Source organism: Malaclemys terrapin, chromosome 2, assembly GCF_027887155.1.
Source record: "Malaclemys terrapin pileata isolate rMalTer1 chromosome 2, rMalTer1.hap1, whole genome shotgun sequence".
Lineage (NCBI taxonomy): Eukaryota > Metazoa > Chordata > Testudines > Emydidae > Malaclemys > Malaclemys terrapin.
The window spans coordinates 285,673,447-285,685,980 of record NC_071506.1 but is presented as its reverse complement, the minus strand read 5'-3'; positions in this window follow the sequence as shown (position 1 = coordinate 285,685,980).

Here is a 12,534-nt window from a genome sequence, read left to right as displayed (position 1 = left end):
CTCCTGCCTGGAAGGGCCTGAGATAGCCCAGGGAGCAGGCAGTGTGAAGGCTGAGCTGACTGGGGGAAGTGGCTGCAGCTGGGGCCACGCCCCAAACAGACTCAGCAGGCCCTATAAAGGCAGGGAGCCAGGAGCTCAGGCCAGAGTCTCTCTCTGCCTTCAGAGACAGAAGGGTCTGGCTGCAGGGAGCTAGACCGGGTACCTGAGTGGAGCAGGGCTGGGGACAGGCTGAGGAGCTGGGGAGCTCCAGCCTGGATAGCCCCAGGCTGTGGCCTAGCAGAAGGCTAAGGGGTACTGGGGGTTACAGAGGGCAGCCCAGGGCTAGGCCAAGGCAGCAGGTCCAAACCCCCCTTGCCAGTGATGAGTGGCCTATACTGCAGTCTGCCCCAGGGAGCGGGGCTAGTTGGTGACTGGCAGTGGCCTAGTGCTGAGGCAAGGTGGGGCTAGTGGGTGGGGTCTCCCTGGGGGGGGAGACCCAGATCTGTGGGGTACTGCCAGGGGGCAGCACCCAGAGCAAGGGGCACTGGGGTCCTGGGAGGGACACAAGGGCCAGAAGTAGGGACAAGGCAAATCACTGGCCTGCAGAGGCCACGATGCCGGCTGCATTTGGGTGTGGGTGGCCAATGCCCTGATGTCTGTGCATCTCTGCATGGGCAATGGATTGAAGCAGAAGTGGAGGGAAACAGGTGTGAACAAGGAGATTATTGAAACTTTACTTCCCTTGGTAACTGCTAGAGAGCAGAGGAACCCCCACTTCCCCCATGCTCTGGGGGTTGGAGTAGATCATCTGCTTCGTCACCTGAGTTGAACAGTGAAATAGATGGTCGCTCTATAACGCTGCAGCCCCTTCGCACAGGGTCCCGCCCGCTGCCTGTGATGAAAAGGAGCCTTTACAAACACAGGGTAAGAAAAGCAGCCAAGCAGGGGACAGGTTTGCTTAGATATATAATGTCAGGAAAGTGCCGTGGGCGGGAGACGGGTATTGCATTTGCTTTTCCTATTGGTGACCGGTCAGCTTAGGGGATTCCACGGGGAGCTGATTCCAGACGTGGGGACTGTAATGCAGAGGGAGAATCCAGGAGAGGGAGAAAGGTTTGGGCTGGTGGGAGCCCCAGGTTTCATTGCAAAGGGGCACTGGCCTGAGGATTCAGGTGATGAGAATAAATATCAAGGAGGAGAAAAAGGTGGTCATCAGAGGTGACAGAAAACATAGGGGGGTTAAGTGAGAGAGCAAAAAAGAGCTGAAGCAGATGGACTCCAAAGATGGGCAATGAAAATGGCTAGAGGGATCGGTACAATTAGACCTGTTTACAGAGGAGTCACATGAGAGGGAATGCGATAGAGATACGCAAAATAACAACTGGTCCTGAGAAGGTGAATCCCATTCACACTTTCCTGTGACAGAAGAATGAGGGGAACCCCCCCCTCCCCCTGCAATGAAACTGAGAGGGAATAAAAGGAAATTTTTATATGGTGCATAATTAACCTGTGGAACTCACTGCCATATGATAAGCTAGAGGCAGAGAGGAAGCTTGGTCTTGTGGTGTGTGAAGGCACAGGACTGGGACTCAAAGGAGCTGGGTCATATTCCTAGCTCTGCCGTGCACTTCTTGTGTGAGTCTGGGGAAGTAATAGCATCTCTGTGCCTTAGTTCTCCAGGGGTCAGATGGGGGTAACAATCCTGCCTAGCTTTTCAGGGGGGTTGGTTGTGAAGCCCAGACCCTGTAGCGACGGGGGCATACGGGTAACTAGACAGATTGAAGAAGGACTGGGGTGTCGTTGGGGAAGAGCAAGAAGGACGTCACACTATCCCGCGTGGTGCCTCGGGGCTCACCACTGCCAGGGGAAGAGGACCTGCAAAGGAAAACAAAATGGGGGTTGTGCCCCTTTTCCCTTCCACGCGATGCCCAGAAGTACCTGCTGCAGGGTACATGTAAAAGCCAAGCTGCTGGCGGAGGAGTGGTCCTGTTTAGTTTGCCCACCCTGCAGGACTCGGTGGTGACTAGAGAACTTGTGAAAGGCTGATGTCCTGGGACTCCAAAGAGAGTCAGTTAAGGGCGGCTGGTGCTTCCTCAGACTTCGTTTTGTGTTTGTATTTTTGTTATCCCAGCTTGACTCCAAGGACTAACGAGCACCTCGGAGAATGGAGCTCCACACGCGTCCCTGCGTCAGCCTGGGCGATGACACTACACCTCTGAGATCCCCAAGGAGTTCTCCAGCAAAACCAGGGAGCTGACAGTCCTAAGGGGGGAAGAAAGAAGCTGAAATGCGGCCTTTTAAAAACCCAAACCTTTCAGGCCCTTTCTCCGCCACGCAGCCCTACCCTGTTAAAACTACTTTGCAGTTCACCTTTCAGGGGCACCTCCGGCTAGGCAGGCACAGGACAGGCGGACGACGGTCGGGGTGGTAACGCTGGTCGCTGGGGTTGAGAGTCCCAAAGGTGGTGCTAAGATCAGGCAGAGCAAGAGGAGGAGAGGAGCTGAGATCGCTGCTGCAGACGGGGCCCCGGGAGCGTCCGGAGGAGCGGGAGGGATGTTGCCGAGGAGGTTATGAGGGGACAGAGGTTTAGGCAGGCCCTGAATCTGCTCCTGTTGCAGTTAAGGGGAAACCTCCCATTGGCAGCAGGCTCAGGACCCCGGTGTGGGTAAATAAGTGACAGGGGCCCCGGGGGGCTGTGTGAGGATCTGGGATTTGCTGCGCTGCAGGGAGCAGACACCCCAGCACCGGGCGCCTCTCTGCAAACACAAACGGCCCAAAGCGCTGGCTGGTGCCCGTGCGAGGCCCTGGGCTGCGAGGGGAAGCAGCTGGAGCAGTGACGTGCAGGAGGAGCGTGCGGAGCAGTAAGGAGCGGTGTGTTTCTGTGGGGTGTTGGGGGGGTTGTTTCCCAGGGGAGCTGGAGGGGAGAGTTCTGGAGCCGCCTCGGGGCGGAGGTGGTGAAGCATCGCGGCACGTGGCCGGGGGGTTTGTGCTCCGAAGCTAAGGGAACCCTGCGAAATAGCCTGTGTTGACTCTCCCAGCACCTGAACTGACAATGGGGACCCTCCGGCAGAGTAAGGCTGCCTTGAGTTGTAACAATACTTCGCTCTTACATAGCACGCTGGCTGTGCAATGCTTTCGTACTCAGCAGCTTCCCTGCAGGTTGTTACGCCCATTTTACAGTTGGGAAGAATGAGGTGTTGCTCCAACCCCTCAGACAGAGACAAACACCTACAAGATCTTTATCAAGCATTCGTAAAACTACAATACCCACCTGGGGAAGTGAGGAAACAGATTGACAGAGCAAGACGGGTACCCAGAAATCACCTACTACAGGACAGGCCCAACAAGGACAATAACAGAACACCACTGGCCATCACATACAGCCCCCAGCTAAAACCTCTCCAGCGCATTATCCACGACCTACAACCTATCCTGGAAAATGATCCCTCACTCTCACAGACCTTGGGAGGCAGGCCAGTCCTTGCTTACAGACAACCCCCCAACCTGAAGCAAATACTCACCAGCAACTACACACCACACCACAGAAACACCAACCCAGGAACCTATCCCTGTAGCAAACCTCGTTGCCTACTCTGTCCCCATATCTACTCTGGCAACAGCATCAGAGGACCCAACCACATCAGCCACACCATCAGGGGCTCATTCACCTGCACATCCACTAATGTCATATATGCCATCATGTGCCAGCAATGCCCCTCTGCCATGTACATTGGCCAAACCGGACAGTCCCTCCGCAAAAGAATAAATGGACACAAATTGGACATCAGGAATGGTAACATACACAAGCCAGTAAGTGAACACTTCAATCTCCCTGGTCATTCTATCACAGATTTAAAAGTCACTGTCATTGAACAAAAAAACTTCAGAAACAGACTTCAAAGAGAAACAGCAGAACTAAAATTCATTTGCAAATTCAACACCATTAATCTGGGCTTGAATAGGGATTGGGAGTGGCTGGCTCACTACAGAAGCAGCTTTTCCTCTCCTGGAATTGACACCTCCTCATCTATTATTGGGAGTGGACTACATCCACCCTGATTGAATTGGCCTTGTCAACACTGGTTCGCCACTTGTGAAGTAACTCCCTGCTCTCCATGTGTCAGTATATAATGCCTGCATCTGTAGCTTTCACTCTATGCATCCGAAGAAGTGAGGTTTTTACTCACGAAAGCTTATGCCCAAATAAATCTGTTAGTCTTTAAGGTGCCACCAGACTCTTTGTTGTTTTTGTAGATACAGACTAACACGGCTACCCCCTGATACTTGAGGTGAAGGCTGATATTTCCCAAAGCCTGGGTGGGTGCAGGCAGTCGCTTGGGTGCTCACCTAGGTGCTCAGGTGGGAGCTGGGTTTGGGAATGCCAGCGACTGGTGCCCAAGTGAGGGCTGGGCACCCAGACAGCTTGGCCTCCTGGGACTCAGGGCAAGTTCTGAAGAGCAAACCGTGCCCATGGTCTGCTTCGGATTGTCCCCTGTGAATCACAGAAATGTGGGGTTGGAAGGGACCTCAAGAGGTCATCTCATCCAACCCCCCCCCACACACACACACAGTGAGCAGGAACAAGTATTCTCTGACCATCCCCAGCAGGTGTTGGTCCAAATTGTTCTTTAAAACCTCCAGTGACGGGGATCCCACAACCTCCCTTGGAGCCGGGTCCAGAGCTGAGCTCCCCTGCGAGTTAGAACATTTCTCCTGATGTCGAACCTAAACCTCCCTTGCTGCAGATTAAACCTGTTACTTCTTGTCCTACCTGCAGTGGACGTGGAGAACAATTGATCCCCCTCCTCTTCAGAACAGCCTCTTACATATTTGAAGACTGGTTTCCGGGCCCCAACCCCCGCGGTCGTCTTTTCTCGAGGTTTTTTAACCTTTCCTAATAGGTCAGTTTTTCTTTTATCATGTTTGTTGCTGTCCTGTGGAGTCTCTGATTTGTCCACATCCTTCTTAAACTGTAGCACTCAGAGCTGGACACATTCTCCGGCTGAGGCCTGAAGCGTGGGACAAATACTGCCTGTGTCGTACCGACACCCCTGTTAATACGCCCTGCTCGGAGATGAGTCTTTGTAGCCATTGCATGAGGTAGTCAATTCGTGATCCACCGTAACCCCCAGCTCCTCTTCGCAGCGCTTCCACTAAGCCATTTATTCCCCACTTTGTAGCTGTGGCTTTTCATTTTTCCTTCCTCCGTGTAGCACTTTGCACTTGTCTTTACTGAGTTTCAGCTTGTGGATTTCAGCCAGTTCTCCAATGTGTCGAGGTCGTTGATTTCTAATCCTGTCCTGCAAAGTGCTTGTGACCCCTCCCTGCTAGGTGCCAGGCACAGATTTTATAAGCATCCTCCCCACTCCATTATCCAAGTCATTCATAAAAATAGGTGTGGCGGTGGGAGGGGCTGAGCTGGGGGGGTCATTTCAGAGCAGCGGGGGCGTGAGAGGGAGCGGAGCAGAGGCTGTGTGTGTGTGGGGGGTATCGTTCCATTACTGCTCTCCACCCACTTGGGCGGATGCTGGGTCACTCGTGTTGGCTCCTTCTGGAACCAAACAGTTGCCGGCCTGACCCCAGCAGGCTCACCCCCGTGCTGCTGCTTCTGGGGCCCTCTGTCCCCAGCCAGGGCAGCCTCTTCCCACCGTTTGAATGACCTTTTCCCTGCTGGCCAGGACCTCCAGCCTGTGAACCCAGCAGCCCAATACCGAGGATGGAGAGGAGGGAGGAGCTGGGCTCCCTGCATCAAAGGGACTCCACAGAGAAGGAAATGCCGAAAAACGTCTGCACGGGTGAGTGAGAGCCACGGAGCCGCTGCTTGGACAAAGTAAAGCCAGCAGAGACGGGTTTGTCCGAGGCTAATAGAATCCATTGAGCCTGCTAGCCCCCGGCGCTAATCGTGGGTCCCATGTGCTTCCGCTGCCCTGGGTTAGCCTCAGAGTCATTTTACAGCAGAGCCTCAGAGTTACGCACCCCTCGGGGGTGCAGGTTGTACGTAACTCTGAACAGAACACTGGGGTTGTTCTTTCAAAAGTTGACAACTGAACATTGACTGAATGCAGCTTTGAAACTTTACTGTGCAGAAGACAAATGCTGCTTTTAACCATCTTGATTTAAATGAAACAAGCCCAGAAACAGTTTCCTGACCTTGTCAAATCTTTTTTAAACTTTGCCTTGATTTTAAACAGCACTGTGCTGTATTTGCTTTTTGCGTGTGTCTCTGCTGCTGCCTGATTGTGAACTTCTGGTTCCAAATGCGGGGTGGGGTTGACCGGTCAGATTGTGATTCCGGTGTTTGTAACTCTGGGTTCTCAGAGCCCTCGGGAATCCCCACCCAGCATGTCCAAGGGGCTCTGGGAAAGTGTCCTGGGCCCCTGAGTAGCTGCACGTACACTGGACCCCACCCCCCAACTCATCAGCCAGGCTCCCAGGATAAAAACTCCTCCCTTTGTGGACTCATTTCTAATCTTGCTCAGGCATTCGCAAACTGTTCCAAACAAGTATCAACGGGGTAGTCGTGTTAGTCTGGATAAATGGACACAAGTCAGATATCAGGAATGGCAATACACAAAAACCTGTAGGAGAAAAACTTCAACCTCCCTGGCCACACAATAGCAGATGTAAAGGTAGCCATCTTACAGCAAAAAAACTTCAGGACCAGACTCCAAAGAGAAACTGCTGAGCTCCAATTCATTTGCAAATTTGACACCATCAGATCAGGATTAAACAAAGACTGTGAATGGCTAGCCAACTACAGAAGCAGTTTCTCCTCCCTTGGTGTTCACACCTCAACTGCTGGCAGAGCACTTCACCCTCCCTGATTGAACTAACCTCGTTATCTCTAGACTGATTCTTGCCAGCATATTTATACCTACCTCTGAAATTTCCATTACAAGCATCTGACGAAGTGGGTATTTACCCACGAAAGCTTATGCTCCAATACATCTGTTAGTCTTAAAGGTGCCACAGGACTCTGTTGCTTGTTCCAAACAAGCCGGTCACACTGCGGGGCATAGATTGGCCGCAGCTTGTTTTCAAACCCTGGTCATCCTAACTACAACAGCCTAGTTTGGTGGCTTCCTGTGATTTGCAGTTCCTATAATTCACAACTTCAACCCGATCGTTTTGTTACTGTGACAAACCTCCTGCCTGGGCTGAGCGCCTGCTTGCCAGGTTTCATTAGGAATGGAGCGCAGGAGAGAACGATGATCAGTTCAAAGCTCTGTTACGCCAGGAGCCGCTGTCCTCTGGAAAACCTCATCTCCCTCTGAGCGCTTTGCACGTGCTTTGTTACACGTCACACCGGAGAGCCCGTGACAGAAACAACCCTGCTTCTCTGCTGTTAGTGTGGCTTTGCTGTGGGCTTGAGACCACCTTGAGTGTGGGGCCAGCTTCATTGTTTGGCTGATGGTCAGTTGCCTTTCCAATCAAATGGAAACTAGAGTGCCCCGTGCTAAAGGAGGATATTGATAGAATAGGCATCACAGAAACCTGGTGGACTGAGAGCAATCAATGGGACACAATCATTCTGGGGTTCAAAATATATCGGAATAAAACCGTCAGACTGTCTTCCCTTGCACCGGCTGGCTTTAGGACAGAACCGTGCCTCCATTCAGAGCATTAAAGTGAAACTGACCTCACGGTAGCAGCCCCACGCGCTAAGCCAGCGGTAAGGCCTGACATGGCTGCTTCTGGGGCTTGGTCTTGTGCTGTTAGACCATATCCGGGGGTCACTGACACCTCGTGTGCCTGTCTCATGCCTACTTCATTGTTCATCATTTATCTTGTGATAGTAACTAGAGACAGGGCCTTCTTGTGCTGGGCCCTGGCCAGACGTAGCAAACCGGTGGGTCCTGCCCTGAAGAGCTTAAATCTAAGGCCTGGTCTGCACGAGGACAGGAGGCCAGTGTAACTGCGTCGCTCAGGGGGGTGAAAATCCACCCCCTGTACAGTGCAGTTAAACGGAGCTCACCCCAGGTGCAGAGTGCGCGAGTTCTCCCATGGCCCGAGCTGCCGCCTGTCAGGCAGAGACCCCCGCCCGGCGGCAGAGCTGGTGTCTCTCCACTGAGACGGGGCAGCTGGACCGCGGCAGTGTTGCGAGGGTGGCCCTGCCCCTAGGAAGTGCCGCATAGGGAGCGAGGCCGAGGGAATTAAGTCACTGGTGGCCTGAGGTTCAGAGCCAGACACAAAGGGGCAGCCGATCACCCAGGACTCCTAACGACGTGTGTTTGCTCGTAATGTTATTTTAACAGATTCTGGAAAGTTTAATTCAAGACTGGTGTACAACATACAGAATAAATCCGTTTCCCCCACCCCACCCCCTGAGCTGTCTGGGGACTTGGCTCATTTCACAATGTGTTTATTTGCCCCCGAGGCCGTGATGGCTCCTGTCACAGGCTGTCACCCCCCCAGACCGGTGTGCCATGGTGTGAGTGTGACGAACTGGGACTGTTCTTGCTGGGGTGTGTGAATGCTGACAGGGGAGTGTGACTAGGATGGTCTGCATCGGGGGATGGGAGTCTGCCCGAGGGAACATACCTGAGCTTGTAACATGAGGGCTGGAAGCAGGCTGGAGAAATGGCTGGGAGGCAGAGATGGCTCTGACCCCCCAAAGGGGGGTGGGCTGGGATGCCCTGGGACCCCAAGCTGGACCTAACTGAGGGGGGCCCTGTTGTCTGTGCCTGCAAGACCTGTCTTGGACTGTATTCCTGTCATCCAAATAAACCTTCTGCTTTACTGGCTGGCTGAGAGTCATGGTGAATCGCAGGAAGCCGGGGGTGCAGGGCCCTGAGTCCCCCAATACTCCATGACAACTGGTGGCAGCGGTGGGATCTACTGCACCCCGTGGACGGCGCTTCCTGCAGTAAGTGACTGGGGAGCAGTAAAACGAAGGGGGATTGACGGGGACCAGGCGTGCTGAAGAAGAGTGAGAGAGAGACGGTTATTACCCCTGGGAGTGTGTGACCAGCGAGAAGGACTTTTGCAGTAACCGGGTCCCCCGGGGGGATCGCAGCGAGTGGTCCCAGGGGCGGAGGAGTCTGCAGCTCGACCCTGGCAGAGAGGATGTGACCTCGAGAAGGGCTGGCACACTAGGGGGCCCCCTGGGAACTGTGGGGAGCTGTGAGCACACAGGCCGGTGAGTGGCCAGCAGGAAGATGTATGCCAAGCGGCTTAAGAGCGACCTGGTGGAGCTGTGCAAGCAGAGGGGGCTGTGCATTGGGAGGCTCACCAAAGCACAGCTCATTGCCCGGCTGGAGGCGGAAGATTGCGCGAATGAACTGATCCCTGTGTCTCAGGGAAGCAGCCTGGCAAATGCAGCGCAGGCACCAGTGTCTGTCCCAGCTGGGAGTGGTCAGCCGGCTGCTGAGGGCTTCCCGAGACCCCTCCTTCCTATGCCTAGGGGAAGGGTGGGGAGGAGCCCAGCAAATACCGAAGGCGCCGTGGCCCCCCCGGCCAGCAGGGGACCCTCCCGGCGACGTTCGGCATCCGGGGAGCGGAATTGGCTGGAATGGGAGAAAGAGCTAAAACTGAGAGAGCTGGAAGATCGTGAACAACAGAGACAGCATGAACGGGAGGAGAAAGAGAGACAGCGTCAGCATGAACGGGAGGAGAAAGAGAGACAGCATCAGCGTGAAGAGAGACAGCATCAGCATGAACGGGAGGAGAATGAGAGACAGCGTCAGCATGACCTGGAACTGGCGAGATTGAAGGGCAGCGAACCCCCGGCTGCGGTGAGTGAGGGGGGACCCAGGACTGCACGGAGCTTTGATAAGTGCATCCTGGCCCCACGCAAGGAGGGGGAGGACATGGATGACTTCCTGGAGGCCTTTGAGACGGCCTGCGAGCTGCACCGGGTTGATCCCGCGGACAGACTCCGGGTCCTTACCCCCTTACTGGACCCCAAAGCCGTGGCATTGTACCGCCAACTGGAAGAGGCAGAGAAAGGGGACTACGAACTATTCAAAAAGGCCCTGCTATGTGAGTTTGGGCTGACTCCTGAGATGTACCGGGAAAGGTTCCGGAGTCAGGATAAAACCCCTGAGATCTCATATCTGCAACTAGCCGTCCGCATGGAAGGATACGCCAGCAAGTGGGCTGATGGGGCCCAGACGAAGGAGGACCTGGTCAAACTGCTGGTACTGGAGCAACTGTATGAGCGGTGCCCATCCGACCTGAGGCTGTGGTTGGTGGACAGAAAGCCAGAGAACCCGCGACATGCAGGCCGGCTGGCCGATGAGTTTGTAAAGAGCCGGTCAGGAGATAGAAGGGAGGAGTCCCAAAGGAACAGTCCCACCACAACGCAGAGAGAGAGTCACCATGGGACATCCCCGTGGGAAAATACAGAAAAACCCCATCAGAGGGGAACATCCGGCGTCAGGACCATCCGACCCACCCGGGGGGACCCATGGGACATGGGCTGCTACCACTGTGGCCAAAAAGGCCACATACGGGCCCAGTGCCCCAGGCTCAGGGACAGACTGAGCAGACCGAACCCGCACAGGGTTAACTTGGTAGAGGCCCAGACGGACGAGGGGCAGGCTTCTCACGCAAGAGGGGCTGGCAGCTTATCAACTGCTCAAGAGAGAGAAGGGCCCCAGGCCAGCTCCTCTAGGGGGCTGGATGCTCCGGACTCAGGGTTTTTGGTTTATACGGTGGGCGCGGGGCTGTCCCTCCGGAGAGAGTACCTTGTTCCCCTGGAGGTGGATGGGAGGAAGGTCAATGGATACTGGGATACGGGCGCAGAGGTGACGCTGGCCCGGCCCGAGGTGGTGGCCCCAGATCAGGTGATGCCCAACACCTACCTGACCCTGACGGGGTGGGCGGAACACCAGTCAAAGTGCCCGTGGCAAGGGTACACCTGAAGTGGGGGGCCAAGGAGGGCCCCAGGGATGTGGGGGTACACCCGTATTTGCCCACTGAGGTATTGATGGGGGGGGACCTGGAGAACTGGCCAAGCAACCCCCAAAAGGCACTGGTTGTGACCCGCAGTCAGAGCCGGTGAGGGGCACTGCGCCCTGGCCTTGGGGGGGGTGCCTTGCCTGAGGCGCAGGACCCTAACCTGGTGGGGAGGGAGCGCCCAGGGACACGGCTCAGGGAGGCTGCAGCTTCAGACCCAGCGGGCGAGAAAGAGCAGGTGGCCATCCCTGTCCCAGCTGCTGAGTTCCAGGCCGAGTTGCAGAGAGATCCCTCCTTGCGGAAGATAAGGGACCTGGCCGACCTCAATGCGGTACAGACCATGGGACGAGGTGGCCGGAAAAGGTTCCTGTGGGAGAAGGGGTTCCTGTACCGAGAATGGGCTCCCCCAGGGAAAATGGAGTCAGGGGGGATCAGGAGGCAACTGGTGGTACCCCAGAAGTATCGCCGCCAGCTGCTGTGCCGGGCCCATGACATTCCCCTCTCAGGGCACCAGGGAACCTGGCGTACCCAGCAGAGGCTGCTACGGAGCTTTTACTGGCCTGGGGTCTTTGTTACTGTCTGACAGTACTGCGGATCCTGTGACCCCTGTCAGAGGGGGAGGAAGGCCTGGGACAAGGGGAAAACAGCTTTAGGACCCTTGCCCAGCATAGAGGAGCCTTTCCGGAGGGTGGCCAAGGTTAAAAGGGCGGCTCTAAACCAAGAGAGCCCAAAGCACAGACCTCCAGACTGGAGCGCTGGGAGAAGACCACAGCCCAGTTGGAGCCCCAGAGGTATGGGGGTGGAAAAAGGGCACAGGCTGCATAAACCTTCCCACATGCGAACTGCGAGTGCCATCAAGCACCCCCGACCTAAGGGGGGGCGTGAAACTGGAGGGGCCTGGTGTAATTCCCACCAAGGAATGGGAGGGATGCGGGGGCATCCATGGGAACGGGGGTAGGTTCGAACTTCCCCAGGTCACTGGCTAAAGTGACCCTGCTCAGTTCGGTCTCGGAGGGGGGAGAGATGTGACGAACTGGGACTGTTCTTGCTGGGGTGTGTGAATGCTGACAGGGGAGTGTGACTAGGATGGTCTGCATCGGGGGATGGGAGTCTGCCCGAAGGCGAATACCTGAGCTTGTAACATGAGAACCCAGGAAGGGGTTGGAGGCCAGGTGACTCCGGGGCCCGGGAAACTGAACAAAGGTGTGGGAGGGGTCGCTGAAGGGAAGCAGAGGGCTGGAAGCAGGCTGGAGAGATGGCTGGGAGGCAGAGATGGCTCTGACCCCCCAAAGGGGGGTGGGCTGGGATGCCCTGGGACCCCAAGCTGGACCTAACTGAGGGGGTCCCTGTTGTCTGTGCCTGCAAGACCTGTCTTGGACTGTATTCCTGTCATCCAAATAAACCTTCTGCTTTACTGGCTGGCTGAGAGTCATGGTGAATCGCAGGAAGCCGGGGGTGCAGGGCCCTGAGTCCCCCAATACTCCGTGACAGTGAGTGTATGCTCGGGGGGGGGGGGGGGGGAAGAGCGCACTGACCTCAGTGGGGTCCAGATCAAATTCGCTCCAATTACAATGAGCAGCAAATTCCAGCCCCTGGTGCTGCAGGTTCAGCGTGGTACGTGAAGCTCGTCGGTGACTGTTACAACAGGTAGGAACA